Source organism: Paramisgurnus dabryanus, chromosome 2, assembly GCF_030506205.2.
Source record: "Paramisgurnus dabryanus chromosome 2, PD_genome_1.1, whole genome shotgun sequence".
NCBI classification, from domain to species: Eukaryota; Metazoa; Chordata; class Actinopteri; order Cypriniformes; family Cobitidae; genus Paramisgurnus; species Paramisgurnus dabryanus.
Window position 1 is genome coordinate 21,773,972 of NC_133338.1, and position 18,758 is coordinate 21,792,729.

Here is an 18,758-nt window from a genome sequence, read left to right on the forward strand (position 1 = left end):
GGTAAGAAATGTAAGACTTGGGCTAATTAAATTTAAGACCAAGGATGAAAATCTGGCCGTTTTCAAGACTTTTTATGGCCTTAAATTTAACTTTCTGAATTTTAGACTTTAAGACTTTTTAAGACCCCGCGGGAACCCTGTAAATAGGGAAAGTTTATCATTTGTACACGTTTCTAAGGCTTGCAAATGTTAACATTCAAGTGATTTAAAACAATTTAACAGCAAAAAGGCGCTAAGTGAGCAGATTTCTGTACGCACATGCGGTTAAATGTGTCCGGTCCAGCTCCAGTCAGACGTAATTCCCTTCAAAGATCAGAACTCCTCATGTGTGAACTATAGAGTGAGTTGCGCTACTCTGTCTCATACTGTAGTCAATTAACATACATTTGCTGAATAGAGCAATGAAAAACAATGTAACATTTTATTTGAAGCGACTGTTTAGGCTGCATCTTCTTCCTGAAGCACCGTTTGGAATACGCCCTCCGGTGTGTGTGTGCACGCGTTTAAGTGTCCTCAGTAGTGCACATACGGAGAGACATGTTAAAAAAGTAAGCCAACATAAAATCTTTCTGTTCTTGACAGGGCACATACACACAAAATGATCTCACAGTATTCTATTTCTAATAAAAAAATTGTTTATGTCTTAAGTGAATTATAGAATCAGAAACCAGTCTGCTTATTTGTTCTTAAAGAGACAGTAACCTCAGTTAACCTACTTAAGTCGGCTCTAAAGGCTCTAAAAAAGTAATAATATATAATTCGTACAATAAAGACAGTGTTATTATTTAGTTATTCGATTTCTGTACCTAATGCTAAATTTAGACCTTACTTAATGAGTAACTTTGTTCTTTTTTATAAATGTTTGTAATTTCTTTATTTGTTATTAGATTTTTCCCACCTTTTTTTGCTGATCCGAAAAAGGATAAGGTTGTGAATGTGTCTGTGAGAGCAAATGTAGTTACAGTTACTACAGTAGGTGCGTCAGAAATGATTAAACCAGAGGGGACATGTATTACAATTTATTTACAGTACACAGACTGTTAAAACCAGCTTCAACTGGAAGTAAGTAAAAGTATTAAATGTTTAAAACCAGACTGTTTTTTAATCATTAAACAATATATATACTCTTGATGTGCAATTGTTTATTCATTGAGACTGTAATCTAAGGCTTCTGTATAATGGTTTATACAGCCCACATACATAGAACAGGCAGATATTTTGCTATTGAATGTTGTGTAAGTGCCGTTTATAGGAAATGGGTCTAATACCCAGTTTATTTTCAAAATCAAAATATCGGCTTATAAATCAGCTTTTTCGAGTTAATATCGGCACTCAAAAATCCATATCGTTCGGGCTCTAATGCTTAAATAAGTTTAAAACAATTACATAAACTGACAGACTATTAGAATTATCTTTTGTGTCATCTATAAAGGTAATCTAAAATGCAAGACTTTAAAAGTGGATTCATGTTGCTATGTGAAGTTCTCTCTCAATGTTAAAAAACAAATAAAAAATAAAAAAATTAAAGAAATAAGGAAAAAAATAAACTAAATAATCTAAATAGTTTATCTACTGAATAATCTGCATAGTTCAAATCTGTATTTAAACAACAAAATCAGGGGAGAGCGCGAACGCAGTCCCCCACTACCACAAATTATGCAGTCGAGATTCCCACATTTGGGGAATTCGCAGGGGTCAACACAGCCGGAGTGCAATGGCTGAGCCTCACCCTGGGTGAACCACCTTCTTGATCATGGTGTCTCCCCTGCCAGGTAAGTATGAGTTGTACATCGACCCAGAAGGGAAGTCACTTTTGGGAACATCAGTTTCAATGATGATAAGGCTAGATCCAACTCCTCCCATTTTATATACTTTGTTCCCCCAAATGAAGCAGTATATTTGCGTTGTTGCAGCCCGCAATTAGTTGCAACCTGTGGTTGCCAATTGCTCTTATCAATTTAAGTGTACGTTTGATTAATAATATAGTTGAGAAAGATTCATAATTTAGAAAGTATCACAGTTAGGTGTAAGGAGAGGTACGGACACGTTCCCGACAGTTTGATATCACTGAAGGGATTTATTTGTACATTATACCACTTATAACACAGCTATTCCTATACGAGTAAATATAAAAAAAATGTATTTGATATCTTTTATTAGCAAATAAAAAAAGTAAACCATCTCGAGGGAAACTTCTTTCCTAATGGCTGTAAGCAAAGACTCGTTAAAACAAGTTCAAAGTCCATACAAGATAAACATTCAATTTATTAATTTCTAAATAACATGCCATAGCCTATATATTTTAATAATTATGCATATTTATACTGTATCCATTAATAGGTCTGAAACTGCATGTGGTAAGATTACTCATAGTAGGCTTACCCGAAATGTTTTACTCCAAAACATTATAGCAAAAAACGTACATTTCACCCTAATGGCACTTATTGTAGTCATAAGTAAAGTTAGTTTTTATGTCAAAATAATAACTTAGTTACGACTTAATGCGGAACTGGTAACGCAGCAACACGTGTATGACGTGTCTTGTGGTAAAACTGCCGACCAATGGGATCTGTGGATCGGGATCCAGCTCCGCCCCTGGATCTAAATCCAACCCCGCCCCCTGGATGTCACGTTCTGCAGTGAGGCGCTACTGGCTTTTCGTCATATCGTACAGCCCTATTGGAAACCTTTTTTTTTAGCAAAGACCAGGAGACTTGGATTTCCTCGAGCAGTAATCTTTACTGCAGAAAGCGATCTTCAAATCAGAGCATAGAGCTCAGGTGCTGCAATCACCAAGCCTGACTTACAGTAGAGCACTATATTGAATTTATACACATTTTAGGGGGCAGTCCCCTAAATGGAAAACAAAGCATTCAACTTTAAACAAAGCATTGAAAGGAAGTAACCCTGCCACTCCCAATCCTTCAGTTTACCAACCCTTAATCCCATCAACAGCTCACCCACTGTCTTACTCAGAGCATTTCATTATCATAGAAATGGGTTCACACCTTAGGCTTGCCATTCACCTTTGACTCGGACCCAAGGCCCAAACATAAGCAAATGGCCACCAACTTGCACAATGAACTCTGTCTGCAGAGTAAACAATAGGGGTGTAACGATTAACCGTGCAAATGCGCGTTTTCTCAATGAATGAATTTGAATGAATGACGCCAGAGGGCGCTCTCATGCAGAAACTCCCTTTGTGCCACACAAGAAGTATCATTGCAAACACTATTCCAGGAAATGTCTACACAGGAATATTTATACGCTGTTCTTCAAATTGTTTCAGGTATTTTCACGATAATAAAGAATATTTTGAATGATTTTGCTTAACGAGTGTTGCTTTTTTAAATGCACATTATAAACGACTCCGACTCAATGATTTTAGATTGATAAGGACTTCCTACTGACCAAATGCTGTAGTACATGCACAAGCTGTGCATGAAACACAGAATCGCAGCCTTGCGATTCAGAATCTATTTCAGACAGGCATTTTTAATGGGGACCGCGATTGAATCGCTACATTCCTAGTAAATAATGTGGATAAGTCCAAGTTATGAAGCCGTTTAGTAACTGAGCAAAGAGCCATGATCTCATTGAACGTTGCCTCAGTGGTTCTCTTATGAACTTATAATGCATGAGCAGTGCATGAGCAAAAAAACACAGTTCATTCCAGGGCTCAACATAAAGGACTGCCAGGTGGCCAGGGGCAAGCGTGAGATGTTCGGGCCAGTAAAAAGTATTGTCACTTGCCCAATCGGGCCAGTGCTTCACCCCCAGTCACTAAAATATATTTTCACCAATGTATATTATTTAACATATTGGAAGCAGACATTTACTTGTAAAACATTACGAAAGAAACGATGCAATATTTTGCACAAATTTGCTGTCAGTTTACATGTAAAGCAAAAAAGTTTGGAACCTTTACAATTATATTTGACTTTTGAATTATTATTTTTAAATATGTGACATTGACATTTTTTATTGGGGCCAGTGAACATTTTGGCAGGGCAGGTAAAAACATTAACCACTGGCCTGCCCGGGTCAGTATAAAAAATTATTTGCGTTGAGCCCTACATTCAGTATATTATCATCCTCTTTGTTAAGATATGGTTTGTATTGCCACCTGGGAAATGCAAGACACATTATATAAAACTTCTATGGTTCCAGCTGGAATTCAGACTTTTTCATGGCATGTGGAAATTCATACTAGCCATGTGATGATTTTAATCTTATGTTTCCAGTTAAGCTGCCCTGTTTATTATTTGAATTACCTATTTGTTACATTACTAAGTTACAATTGCAAAGGTTGACTCAAGAAAAAAAATCAGCATTTTGGATTAAAATGTGAAAATATCCATGTTGGAGCTATTTGGAGACACTGGAGAACATTCACACACCATCCAAAGATTTGTTAGAAAAATCTCTAAGCTACAACACAGTTCTTCTTTTCACCACATTAGGGGGGGTGCACCATTCCCAGAAGTACTGCAATACCGGGTCGATGCGTGGAGTGGACGGAGCAAGCCCCTATTCCATCTCCCAATTCCAAAAATCAATTTAATATATGGTCCCCGGGTAGGGGACGTATCAGATATTAAACTGATAAGAACAGATACTACACTTGATCTTAGCCAAAAGGCCGAGAAGCGATACCCACAAATGATCCGAAGTAGGGACCACATTCTTTGAAACTGTAAATAGAAGGACGGTATAGTACTTTTTTTATTTTCCAATATTTCCATCTTAAAATATCCTTGTACAAAATGTGATCTAGACTTTCCTATTAACACTTGGAAGATACATTTAAGTTTAAAATGCCAGAAGTGTCTTTAATAAAGACTAGAAGGCTGTATGGACACTTAAATGCTTCTCCCAGTGTTACAACTAAACTTAAGTCGTCACAAAACATTTACAAGAACGAAGAAACACTTATAATAGAAGTGATACAATGCATCAAAACTAAAGCAAATGGACAAATAAGTAGTTGCAATAAAACCTATTTTTCAATCAACTTAGCTGGCCAATGCAATACCAACCAACTAAGTTTGTTTAAGAAATGTCAATTAATTGAATGGTATGTAATGACAATTTACATTTTAAAATAATTTTTGTATTTTTGTTAATACAGGGTATTTGGATTTAGCAATGTTTTTGAGGCCATAAGCTTACATTAGTTAAAAACAATTACATAAACTGACTGACTATTAGAATTATCTTTTGTGTCATCTATAAATGTAATCTAAAATTTAGGACTCAAAAAGTGGATTCATGTTGCTATGTGAAGTTATCCATCAATGTTAAAAAAAAAACTAAATAATAAAAAAAATAAGGAAATTAACAAACATAATAAACCAAAGCTTCAAAGTGGAGATTTATGGGCAGCCTGTGTTTTATAAAAATAAAGAATCCAAATACACTAAATAAATTACAATGTAAAAATGTTGTTTGTTAAAAACATACAAAATTTTCTAACCACAGACTTCATGGGCTTAGAGCTTTGAAAAAAATCAAATCTGTATTTAAACAACTAAATCAGGGGAGAGCGCGAACGCAGTCCCCCACTACCACAAATTATGCAGTCGAGATTCCCACATTTGGGGAATTCGCAGGGGTCAACACAGCCGAGAGTGCAATGGCTGACCCTCGCCCTGGGTGAACCACCTTCTTGATCATGGTGTCTCCCCTGCCAGGTAAGTATGAGTTGTACATCGACCCAGAAGGGGAGTCACTTTAGGGAACATCAGTTTCAATGATGATCAGGCGATATGATTAAAAAATTATTCATACTGCTGGAAACCTTTTTTAACGAAGACCAGGAGACTTGGATTTCCTTGAGCAGTAGTCTTTACTGCAGAAAGTGATCTTCAAATCAAAGCATAGAGCTCAGGTGCTGCAGTCACCAAGTCTGACTTACAGTAGAGCTCTACATTGCATTTATACACATTTTAGGGGGCAGTCCCCTAAATGGAAAACAAATCATTCAACTTCAAACAAAGCATTGAAAGGAAGTAACCCTGCCACTCCCAATCCTTTAGTTTTACCACCCACTGTCTCACTCAGACCATTTCATTATCATAGAAATGGGTTGATACCCACAAATGGTCCGAAGTAGGGACCACATTCTTTGAAACGGTAAATAGAAGGATCTTGGATGAAGCTGTTTTTCAGCCTTGCGTTTCGGGCCTGGAGGCTCCAGAACCTCTTTCCAGAATACATGGATTAAAGTGAAAAAAATTCTTCTGACTGAAATTTTTTTCAGGCCAAGTCATATTCCTTTAACTAAAACTAGGCGAGACCAATAGCATTTTAAGGGGAGATTTTTTGACATTAATTCCATATTAAAGTCTCCTGTGGCATAGGTAGCTGTAGTTTGCATGGCATTTAAGATGAAGGCGAAACAGCTAAATAACTCACTATATAAAAAGAAAACATAAATATCACCACCTTTAATGAATCTTTTATTAATTGTAAATGTATTTATTTTAGCATTTACTAATAATCAAAGTTGAAACTGTTACTTTATTACTGTAATGACATAAACAAGAATTAATTAATGCTTATATACTCTATATTTCTCATTGTTTGTTCATGTTATATAATGCATTTACTAATGTAAACAAATACAACTTTTTAATATTATATTATTCAGTACACATAAACGAATAATGTATGAATATAAACCCTGAACGAGTAACTAGAGTTAAACTCGTGTACAATTCGCACAGGATGTCTGTAACCATAGTGACAGTTGTAAATTGAATGACTGTACCTTTATCAACAAATTATTATGTTACAATAGAGGCAGCGCTGATGTGCTAGTTTATGCGCAATGTTTCTGCTGTTTACTTTCTCCTAAGACCTATGAGGATACTTGCAAAGACTGGATTTTTGACGCATATTTGTATTTAAGGCCAATAAAGTGGCAAAATACTCACAAGCTCATTGAGAAGCGAATGCGCGGCTTGCGTGTTCAGCTAGCCCTGTTGTTTGTGTTTGAATGGCTTAAAATCACTTGTTTACTGAAAGTGAAACTGCAAGAACCGACAGGTGGATGACATCAAAGTGTCGCGAGAGCATTTCGGAAGCAGTCTCCTCTTATGATTCCTCGAATCGCTTTAACGGGATTTGGATGTCATCTGCCTCTTGGTTCTTGTGGCGCCACATTAAGTTTACCCACGAGTTTAACAAACCCGTTGTATCAGCAACTGGCCTGATGAGCAAAGCAGTCAAAAACGGGACGCGGGTGATCACTTTCGTGAGAAACGTGATCATTTACCCCCAAAATACAGGACCCCTATTCGCAAAGACACGTAAATTACCTGGCTGTTTGGTTTTCTTATCCCACGAACTGAAAGGCTTGCCAATCTTCATCATTTCGCTAAGCCAAGTCAGTCTCCATTGGTCTTTTACACCTTTATCAATCGCCAAAACATCGGAGCCTTTCTGCATTTTAAGTTTGTCCATGCTAGCTGAAATAAAGTTTTACCTCAGCTTAACGTGATACAGCCAGAAAACCCGGAGTGGATCCGGTGCGTAGCGATTAAAGAACACTTAAAGTGGAGAGAGGAACGCGATTTGGCTCCACTCCAGGCTTTGATCACATGCAACTTAAAAAAGGTGAATACACGTCGTCTCTATGAAAAGTGAATTTAATAATTTTGCAAGTGACGGAAATCCGTCTAGCGACGGAAAACTTTAATCCATGAGAATAGAGGAGACTGAAGAAGCAGTGTGAGGGATGAGTGGGGTCACCCACTATGTTGAATGATTTCCAGGTTTGTCTGTTATTGTACAAGTCCAGAAGAGCAGGAAGTGTAGCACCAATAATTTTTTCTGTTGTCCTCACTATGCGCTGCAGGGCTTTGAGGTTGTGGGTGGTGGAATTTCCAAACACCACATTGATTCAGCTGGTGATGATGCTTTCAATGGTGCCCCAGTAGAATAAACACATGACGGGTGCTGGGGCTCTGTCTCCTTTCAGTTTATGGAGGAAATAGAGCCGTGTTGGGCTTTACTAGTCAGTGATGCAGTGTTGGTGGTCCAGGAGGGTCCTCTGTTATATGTACACCCATGAACTTGGTGCTGCTCACCCTCTCTACAGCAATGTTGTTGGATGGTCAGGGGAAGGGGTTTGGTGTAGGGTCTCTGGAAGTCCACTACAATCTCCTTTGTTATCTCTACGTTTAGAGAGAGATTGTTGCCATTGCACCATTTGGTAAGTTGGTCAACCTCATTTCTGTAGTTTGTCTCAATGTTTCTGATGAGACCCACCACAGTTGTGTCGTCCTCAAACTTTATGAATAGGTTGGACCTGTACATTGGTGAGCAGTCATTGGTAAGCACGGTAAAGAGCAGGGGGCTTAGGACACATCCCTGAGGGGCTCTCGTCTTTAATGTGATGGTAGTTGATGTGTTGGAACCGACTCTAACAACTTGTGGTCTACCAGTGAGAAAGTTCAGCAGCCAGTTGCATAAGAAGGTGTTTAGACCAAGCCGGTCCAGTTTCTGAATCAACTGTTGTCAGATGATGGAGTTGAATGCAGAGCTAATATCCTCATTTACAAGAAAACTATATATTAATTTAATAATTGTGAAATTAACTAAAGCTTCAAAGTGGGGGTTAAGGCAGTAGCGCCTCACTGCAGAACACGACATCCAGGGGGCGGGGTTGGATTTAGATCCAGGGGCGGAGCTGAATCCCGATCCAGAGATCCCATTGGTCGCCAGTTTTACCACAAGACACGTCATACACGTGTTGCTGCGTTACCATTTCCGCATTTAGTCGTAACTAAATTAAGTTATTATTTTGACATAATAACTAACTTCACTTATGACTACAATAAAAGTAGTGCCTTTAGGGTGAAATGTAAGTTTTTTGCTATAATGTTTTGGAGTAAAACATTTTGGGTAAGCCTACTACGAGTAATCTTACCACATGCAGTTTAAGACCTATTAATGGATACAGTATTAATATGCATAATTATTAAGATATATAGGCTATGGCATGTTATTTAGAAATTAATAAATTGAATGTTTATCTTGTATGGACTTTGAACTTGTTTTAACGTCTTTGCTTACAGCCATTAGGAAACAGGTTTACTTTTTTCTTAAATTTGCTAATAAAAGATATCAAATAAATAAGTTTATATATTTACTCGTATAGGAATAGCTGTGTAATAAGTGGGATAATGTACAAATAAATCCCTTCAGTGATATCAAACTGTCGGGAACGTGTCCTTACCTCCCCTTACACCTAACTGTGATACTTTCTAAATTATGAATCTTTCTCAACTATATTATTAATCAAACGTACACTTAAATTGATAAGAGCAAACGTTGGTGACCACAGGTTGCAACTAATTGCGGGCTGCAACAACGCAAATATACTGGTTCATTTGGCGGAACAAAGTATATAAAGTGGGAGGAGTTGGATCTAGATCCAACCCCGCCCCCTGGATGTTGTGTTCCGCAGTGAGGACCATCTCGGTTAAGGGGCACCCTGTGTTTAAAAAAAAAAAAAAGAGAATCTAAATACACTTAATAAATTACAATTAACAAAATTGCTTGTTAAAAAGCATACAAAATCTTCAAACCACAGACTTCATGAGCTGAAGGAGCTTTGAACAAATCAAATCTGTATTTAAACAACAAAGTCAGGGGAGAGCGCGAACGCAGTCCCCCACTACCACAAATTATGCAGTCGAGATTCCCACATTTGGGGAATTCGCAGGGGTCAACACAGCCGGAGTGCAATGGCTGAGCCTCGCCCTGGGTGAACCACCTTCTTGATCATGGTGTCTCCCCTGCCAGGTAAGTATGAGTTGTACATCGACCCTAAAGGGGAGTCACTTTAGGGAACATCAGTTTCAACGATGATAACTCATACTGTTGGAAACCTTTTTTTACCGAAGACCAGGAGACTTGGATTTCTTAGAGCAGTAGTCTTTACTGCAGAAAGCGATCTTCAAATCAGAGCATAGAGCTCAGGTGCTGGAGTCACCAAATCTGACTTACAGTAGAGCCCTACATAACATTTATACACATTTTAGGGGGCAGTCCCCTAAATGGAAAACAAAGCATTAAACTATTATTAATTGAATTATTATTTTTAAATATGTGACACTGACTTTTTTATTGGGGCCAGTGAAAATTTTGGCAGGGCAAGTAAAGACATTAACCACTGGCCTGCCCGGGTCAGTATAAAAAATTATTTGCGTTGAGCACTGCATTCAGTATATTATCATCCTCTTTGTAAAGATTTTGTTTGTATTGCCACCTGGGAAATGCAAGACACATTATATAAAACTTCTATGGTTCCAGCTGGAATTCAGACTTTTTTCACAGCATGTGGAAATTCATACTGGCCATGTGATGATTTTAATCTTATGTTTCCGGTTAGGCTGCCCTGCTTATTATTTGAATTACTTATTTGTTAAATTACTAAGTTACAATAGACCTCTCACAACGTCCGTATTTATGACCGGAAATACGCAATCGTCGCGGAAATCTACTTCCTCCGCAGTCAAGGCAATGTAAAAAGCCGTATCTGTTCCATCAATTCTCTGTTGATGATGAAGTTAGACAGAAGTGGATTCAGGCTATTCGGCGAGACTTATAATGTGTCGTTTTAGTTAACAGTTCAGTAACAGTTAGACTCGCTATCTACTTACCTAGAAATTTATGGACAAATTCTTCATGGAAAAAGTTTTCCTCCATTAGTCGTGTCACATCAGCAAATATAATATTTGGCAAATCCGTTAACGAAGTTGTGTGGACTTTTTGATCCATTTTAAACTTGCCCGGGTTTATGTTTTTCTAGTGTGTTGACGCTTGACAGGAACTCCGCTTACACGACAATTACGTATTTCCGGTTACTGTGAGAAAGGTCTATTGCAAAGGCTGACTCGAGAAAAAACATCAGCATTTTGGATTAAATGTGAAAATATCCATGTTGGAGCCATTTGGAGACACTGGAGAACATTCACACACCATCCAAAGATTTGTTTGAAAAATCTCTAAGTTACATAGCAGTTCTTCTTTTCACAAAATTGCAGTAGCGCCTCACTGCAGAACGCGACATCCAGGGGGCGGGGTTGGATTTAGATCCAAGGGCGGAGCTGGATCCCGATCCAGAGATCCCATTGGTCGGCAGTTTTACCACAAGATACGTCATACACGTGTTGCTGGGTTACCATTTCCGCATTAAGTCGTAACTAAATTAAGTTATTATTTTGACATAAAAACTAACTTTACTTATGACTACAATAAAAGTAGTACCTTTAGGGTGAAATGTAAGTTTTTTGCTATAATGTTTTGGAGTAAAACATTTCGGGTAAGCCTACTATGAGTAATCTTACCACATGCAGTTTAAGACCTATTAATGGATACAGTATAAATATGCATAATTATTAAAATATATAGGCTATGGCATGTTATTTAGAAATTAATAAATTGAATGTTTATCTTGTATGGACTTTGAACTTGTTTTAACGCGTCTTTGCTTACAGCCATTAGGAAACAGGTTTCCCTCGTAGATGGTTTACTTTTTTAATTTGCTAATAAAAGATATCATATAAATTTGTTTTTATATTTACTCGTAGGAATAGCTGTGTTATAAGTGGGATAATGTACAAATAAATCTCTTCAGTGATATCAAACTGTTGGGAACGTGTCCGTACCTCTCCTTACACCTAACTGTGATACTTTCAAAATTATGAATCTTTCTCAACTATATTATTAATCAAACGTACACTTAAATTGATAAGAGCGAACGTTGGCGACCACAGGTTGCAACTAATTGCGGGCTGCAACAACGCAAATATACTGGTTCATTTGGCGGAACAAAGTATATAAAGTGGGAGGAGTTGGATCTAGATCCAACCCCGCCCCCTGGATGTTGTGTTCCGCAGTGAGGACCATCTCCAAAATTGGGGGGTGCACCGTTCCCAGAAGTACTGCAATACCGGGTTGATGCGTGGAGTGGACTGAGCAAGCCCCTATTCCATCTCCCAATTCCAAAAATCTATTTAATATATGGTCCCCGGGTAGGGAACGTATCAGATATTAAACTGATAAGAACAGATTTTTTCTTTTTCCAAAGTTTATTGTCACAAGGGAACATTTAAGATGCAATAGTCTGTTTTACATATACATAAGAATCAGCAACGTTTTATTGATAAAAACCAACATCAAAGAGAGACACAAGGTCAGTTATTTTAAAATCAGATAAAATTAATAAATACAAGTAATTTGTTAAAAGCTCCCACTTCTGTTGTGCACAAAAAAGTAGTGAGTCCTTATCAAGTTTTGCCATCACGTAAACTCCCCGGAATATAACCATAACCCAACGTCTCGGGTCCCAGAGGAGACCTGGAAGATACATTTAACCCAGAGGGTTAAAATCAAAAAAATTCTGTATTGAAACACAGGCGATAAACAAATATGTGATGTTTTGTGATGTTTGGGTATTTTAGCATGAGCTGGTCAATGACAGAAAGGGTGGGCTGAACTCTGTCTGCAGAGTAAACAATGTGAATAAGTCCAAGTTCTGAAGCTGTTTAGTAACTGAGCAAAGAGCCATGATCTCATTGAACGTTGCTTTAGTGGTTCTCTCCTATGAACTTAAACATCCGTGTTTAGCTTTCCCAGCAATGGAAGATGGTGTTGTTTGCCATATTGTAATATTTTAGTTTTGTTGACATTTTTACTTGGTCATGGGCGTTTTGTTCAAGAAGGTTGCCTGTGGCTCTAGTGTAGATTAATATGTTGTTTGAATGGTTGCTTGCATGACAGAGATGAAATGATTTATGTCTGTTTTTAGCTGGCTCATTTTCAATAATTTTCTTTTATGTTCAATTATTTTTGTATGTTTTTAAGCTGTGCTGACAGGGAGTATAATAAAGTTAAAGGTCAGAAATGACATGGCAACTGTTAACATGAAGTATCTTCCAGTAGTTGGCAGTATGAACTACTTCAATGGTATGCTTGTAAGAAGTTGTTTCTTTTCTTCAAAATAAATGTGCTGATAAAATTGTGATATACATTTTTAATAAAATCATCATTGTCATTCATTCTAATATTAAGGGCTGGGTTACACATAAGGAGATAAAACAAATTGCACATTTTATACAAAGCTATGATATGTTATAACAAAACTACAAATTACAAAACAATAACAAGACCTATAGTCAACCTACACTATTTAATACAGGGGTTTTCAAACTTTTTGTGTGTGTGGACCACTATTTGTAATCAAGAATTTTCGCGGACCACCTCATAATACTTATTATAAAATATGTCTACACAAAGTCCTGAATTAATCTGCACATCTAAATAGTCTTACTAGCACTAAAACTATAACTGGTCATCACATCAGTACAACAGGTTTCTTTAACCTTATATCATAATTATTTATATACATATTCTCAGTGTTGGGAAAATTCACTTTCTACATGAACTAGTTTAGTTCACAGTTCACAAATTTTAAAATTAACTAGTTCAGTTCATAGTTCATATTTGAAATTGTTGAACTAGTTCACAGTTCCAAAAATTAACTAATTTATAGTTATTTTTTCCCATATTTTTTTTTAAATGATTGCCGTTATAGCACATATAGAACCACCACAGACAGCTATTATATGATCAGTTTTAACACTGAAGCTAAATGCGTCAGATTTCATCTTCATATCCAACTTTAAATCCTTATCCAACCAGGCTTTACATTAGCATTGACTGTCTTTTAATTTTTGTATTGGCTTGCACATACCTTGAAAGGCTAGTCGGGTGGGAGTCGCACCCCGGGCGAGAAGCCCTGCGAGGCATTGCGTGTATGACACGCAGGTATTGCACACCACACGTGCACGTTAAATAGCGTGAGCTTAGTCAAAGTCTATTTCAAGATCCGAATATGCGTTAGCAGCCTTAGTTAATCGTTAATGATTTAGGACAAATATGATGTTATTTAATGTTAAACTATTTGAGTTGCGCGCCATTTCAGCAGCGTCTGAGTTGTTTTGATGACGCATGCAGCGTGACTGGTGAACACTGACTGGTGGCAGTGTTGCCAGATTGGGTGTTTTTTCAGCTACACATTAAGGCCTGTTTACAGTGTGTTTTAGTCGGGTTTTCGCCTGGAAGAATATACAAATCTGGCACCCTATTGAATGACGTTAAACTGAGAGAGCGTGCCGTTCACAGGCACCAGAATTAATGAGTTCACAGTAACGTTCATTAGGCAGTAATACAGTACGTTCAGTTCACGTTCGCCCAAAATATGAGTTTATATATTAAAATATACATATTCTTATTTTGCCTTTACACGGACCACCTGCAGTACCCTCACGGACCACTAGTGGTCCGCGGACCACAGTTTGGGAATGGCCGATTTAATATTTTATTTATTGCAGGTGATGGGACAACTCTTCTCTTTCACTATAAATCTTTGTCTTCCACATTAAAAATTATACAAGGTTATTAAAAAACAAAATACACTTATTTTAACTCAAGATTGTATAATGGAAGTGTCAGAGTATCACTTGTATTTTAAAAACAGTGAACTTGAATGTTTGGGCTTAAATTAGGGATGTTAACAATTAATCAATCTTCGATCAATTGTTGATAAGAATTAAATCGATTAAACTTAACGATTGTCGAAAAAGCAAGCGTGTGTGTGCAGCGCCTGCGCAAAGCACATACAGCCGGTGAAAGAAATTCAACATGTGCGCAGAAGATAAACTAGCCATGATCACAATGATGCTCAATTCCAAACACACACCTGGGCTTTTTAACATCATGCGAGATGAGGCTGGCTGCTAACGCAACAAAATTGCATCCGCAGTGGATCTGATAGGGTCTGATACAGAAAGTGAAAATACGGTTAGGATACTGAAATCAAAGACCATCTTCAGGGAACCCTTAAAGCTTAGCAAGGCAACGCTGCTATACACAGGGAAGAGAGCAGAAGCGTTTTTAATGAAGAAACTAAAATATAAACTGTAAATGACTGTCGTTATACTCTGAACACTTGCAGCATACATCACTGATAATCATTTTTTTTACTGGCTGAGGCGCTACACGCTAGCCAAGTTGACTGTTCCAGGTTTTCTAATGGAAGGTTGAAGTCTTCATAATATAAGCATCTTTGCTGAAAGTACGCCGCAGGTCTAAGCTGAGGTGACAACGGGAAAAGTGCCCTTCATGTGCTTCTTGTATAAAATTGCAACAAATGGTGTATCAATGACTCCGAAAGCGAGGTTAACAAGTAGAAAAATAACACTTGATAATGAAACTTATTTTGTCATGTACTCACTGCCTTTCATACGACTGTGCAGAGTGCCCATATGAGGTGGAGTTTACTGTGTCTATTAGTCATATTTTATTAAAATGTATTATTATTATTATTATCAAAGGCTTATTACAGTATACGATTATTCGACGATTGATCATTAATTTAAACAATCATTGAATATGGGAAATTGCATAAATTGACATCCCTAGCTTAAATATTATACTATCACCCCTAATGTCTTTTATGATCATTGTGGTATGCCCCCCTCTTCTGAGGTCATTTTTTATAAAAAGTTTGAAAAAATACTGAAAGAATTTAATTTAAATAAAGAGATCATTATTTTGGGGGATATCAATATATAAATTGGGAGAATACATCTTGCAGAAAAAAGCTTAAAAAATAACTGACAAATTTGATCTAGTACAAATGATCAAAGGGCCCACAAGAATTACAACATCAAGCAGCACCCAGATTGATTTGGCATGCAACAACCAAACTGAGAGAATATTGAAATCAAACAATATGTTAACTGGTCTTTGATCATAATTTGATCCTTGCGGCCAGAAAGCCCTCAAAAAATGAGATTTGATTATTCTTTCAGAGAGCATACGTTTGTTGGAATTTAAAAAAGACTTACTAATAAGGAAATAAGGATTTACTACTGGTGACAACTGAGAGAACAATTAAAGATTTTAGCTTAAAGTCTTAAATAAAATATACTTCACTGGATGAACAGGAACATACTCAAACTAATGAAAGAGGGATCTTGCTTTAAAAATGCAATTAAATCCAAGTCAGCTAGTGCTAAAATCTATTTACAACACTGAGGAATAAGATTGTTAAAGCTATATGTAAAGCCAAAGCAGATTTTTTGGACTATAATAGAAAATGCAAAGGGGATCCCAAACTGATTTGAAACCAACTGAAAAAACTTGTAGGACAGGACAGGACACAAAAAGGAAACAACTTTTAGAAACTAAGACAAATGGAAATATAGCTGCAAGCAGCAATGGCGGGCCCTCGCACGTTTTTTTACCGCTACACGGTGCGTCCGAGAAAACGATGCACGGTGGGCAAGGGCCTCAAGTGGGTAAATATCAGTGGGCTATTTAATGTTGTTACTGAGCAATTTGGGGACTGTAGGTAAAAGAAACTCCACATTTTAGACAAACGGGGGCACTAGTGAGCCACTTAAGAGACACGCCTATGTCTGACCTGTTTGTCAACACTTAACAGCCAACAACTCTAATGTGTGTGCCACATTTAAAGTTCAACTAAGCACGCCAAGAGCCTTAAACATGCCTAAAATTAAAGTAAAGTTTGACGCGTTGCCATGGGAACAGCGTTCAAGATATCAAAAATCCCTTTGCAATTTATCATCTACTATGTCTCGGCATTATGTTGACCACTTTTGGTGTCAATCGCATGAATAGTCTAGGAGTATTTAAAAGAACATCGGCGTCAAGTGAAACGCTTAAATATGCCTTTAAAATGAAAGTAAAGTGTGACGCGTTGCCATGGGAACAGCATTTGAGATATCAAAAATCTCTTCGCAATTTATCATCTACAATGTCTCAGCATTATGTTGACCACTTCTGGAGTCAATCACATTATTTCCTCAGGAGGAGTATTTAAAAGTTTACCGCATGCAGCTGTAAGGCTTAAATATGCCTTTAAAATGAAAGTAAAGTTTGACACGTTGCCATGGGAACAGCGTTCGAGATATCAAAAATCCCTTCGCAATTTATCATCTACAATGTCTCGCCATCATGTTGACCACTTCTGGTGTCAATCGCATGAATATCCTAGAAGGAGTATTTAAAGGAACATCGGCGTCAACTGAAAGGCTTAAAAATGCCTTTAAAATGACAGTAAAGTTTGAAGCGTTGCCATGGGAACAGCGTTTGAGATATCAAAAATCCCTTCGCAATTTATCATCTACAATCTCTCGGCATCATGTTGACCACTTTTGGTGTCAATTGCATGATTTTTCTAGAAGGAGTATTTAAAAGAACATAGCATGGAACGGTCAAAAAAAATCCAGCTTTGTGACTGACACACTTCCTGGCGCCTGGTGGTGGCGCTATATCCGGGAGTCACAATAGGCACAACGATGCGATCGGAATCTTCAGACGAACAAACCCTCCGCATGGCATCACAATAAGATATTTTTTGCCTTAGATATTAGACACTTCCTGTTTCTCTGAATTCGCCATAAATTCGTCGCCTCGCCATGGCAGAACCGTTCGAGATATCAAAAATCCCTTCGCAATTTAACAAGTACAATGTCTCGGCATCATGATCACCACGTTTGGTGTCAATCCCATGAATCCACTAGGAGGAGTATTTAAAAGTTCAACAAATGCATTTTTTAAACAATCCAAAATAGCGGACTTCCTGTTGGGCGGAGCTTAAATGTTAGAGGGCGAAAGTTGTTCGGGTCGATGAGATCTATATGCGTACCAACTCTCATACATGTGCGTACATTTTTGCCCGATCTGTGCATCAATGTTTTTTCTTGCATTACAGGGGGCGCTATAGAGCCCCCGTGCCACGCCCGTGTTCCAGCCTTTGGATTTCTGCGATGACGAGCGACTCTGACGTCTGTGCCAAATTTCAAGAGTTTTCGAGTATGTTAAGGCTCCCAAAAAGTCCAAAAAAAAAAAAAAAAAAAAAAAAATTAATCCGAGCAAAAACAATAGGGCTTCGCACCTACGGTGCAGGCCATTCTGGCCATCCTGCTCCTCGGTGCTCGGGCCCTAAAAACTATAAATAATACGAAGTTGCAGATGTCTTCAATTGTTTTTTTATTGAATCTGTATCCACTATTGCCCAAAGCACACCATCTAAATATTTGTCCGATAAATAACTCCGAGGCAACTTTCAATTTGGGCAGTGTCACAGAATCTAAGGTCTTACAGACAATAAAAACATTAAAAGCTTCTAGAACTAGAGACATATTTGGCATAGACGTGCATGCGGAAATAACTCATTAAATACCACTAAATTTCTCTTCATTCAATGCAATTTGGTTTCAGAACTCAACACTAGGCTTGGGCGGTAATACAGTAATATGGTATACCGCGGGATCTAAAAATAGCAAAGGTATCAGTTTCTATACCGCCATTTAAAAAAAACAATGAACTTATATAGCAGACAAGGATTAAATATTAAATTAGGGATGGCTAAAACTAAACATTTTCTTCACCGACCACTGAGCCATTAACCGATTAGTTTAAAACAAGTTACGCTGTTTGAAATAACAGCCATTTCGAGCCGCGCCTGCAATTTCGCAACTCTGTCGCATCTCTCTGCTGCTCTGCCTCCGGCTCATGCGAAACATGATTCCCGCAAACGCGTCGCCGAGGATCTTGTATGCTGCTTGTATGTAATCAGAGGACAAATGACTCCTTAGTTTCAAAATGGTTTTGGTAAGGTGATCGCGTGGAAAATAAAAGTGTTTGTCTTA

At 37.7% G+C, this 18,758-nt stretch overlaps 4 non-coding genes and 1 pseudogene across 4 annotated transcripts; all 5 read right to left on the bottom strand.

Annotated features, from left to right (window-relative positions):
• Window positions 1-1,616: 1,616 nt before the first annotated feature.
• On the bottom strand, window positions 1,617-1,780 carry LOC135730897 (U1 spliceosomal RNA). The gene has a single exon (XR_010526110.1). It is a non-coding gene; the product is annotated as a U1 spliceosomal RNA (small nuclear RNA).
• Window positions 1,781-4,463: 2,683 nt separating this feature from the next.
• On the bottom strand, window positions 4,464-4,654 carry LOC135730930 (U2 spliceosomal RNA). Its single transcript, XR_010526142.1, has one exon. It is a non-coding gene; the product is annotated as a U2 spliceosomal RNA (small nuclear RNA).
• Window positions 4,655-5,536: 882 nt separating this feature from the next.
• On the bottom strand, window positions 5,537-5,701 carry LOC135730916 (U1 spliceosomal RNA). The gene has a single exon (XR_010526128.1). It is a non-coding gene; the product is annotated as a U1 spliceosomal RNA (small nuclear RNA).
• Window positions 5,702-9,657: 3,956 nt separating this feature from the next.
• LOC135730899 (U1 spliceosomal RNA) lies at window positions 9,658-9,821 on the bottom strand. Its single transcript, XR_010526112.1, has one exon. It is a non-coding gene; the product is annotated as a U1 spliceosomal RNA (small nuclear RNA).
• A 2,111-nt stretch (window positions 9,822-11,932) lies between these two features.
• LOC135730938 (U2 spliceosomal RNA) lies at window positions 11,933-12,136 on the bottom strand (annotated as a pseudogene).
• Between the last annotated feature and the right edge of the window lie 6,622 nt (window positions 12,137-18,758).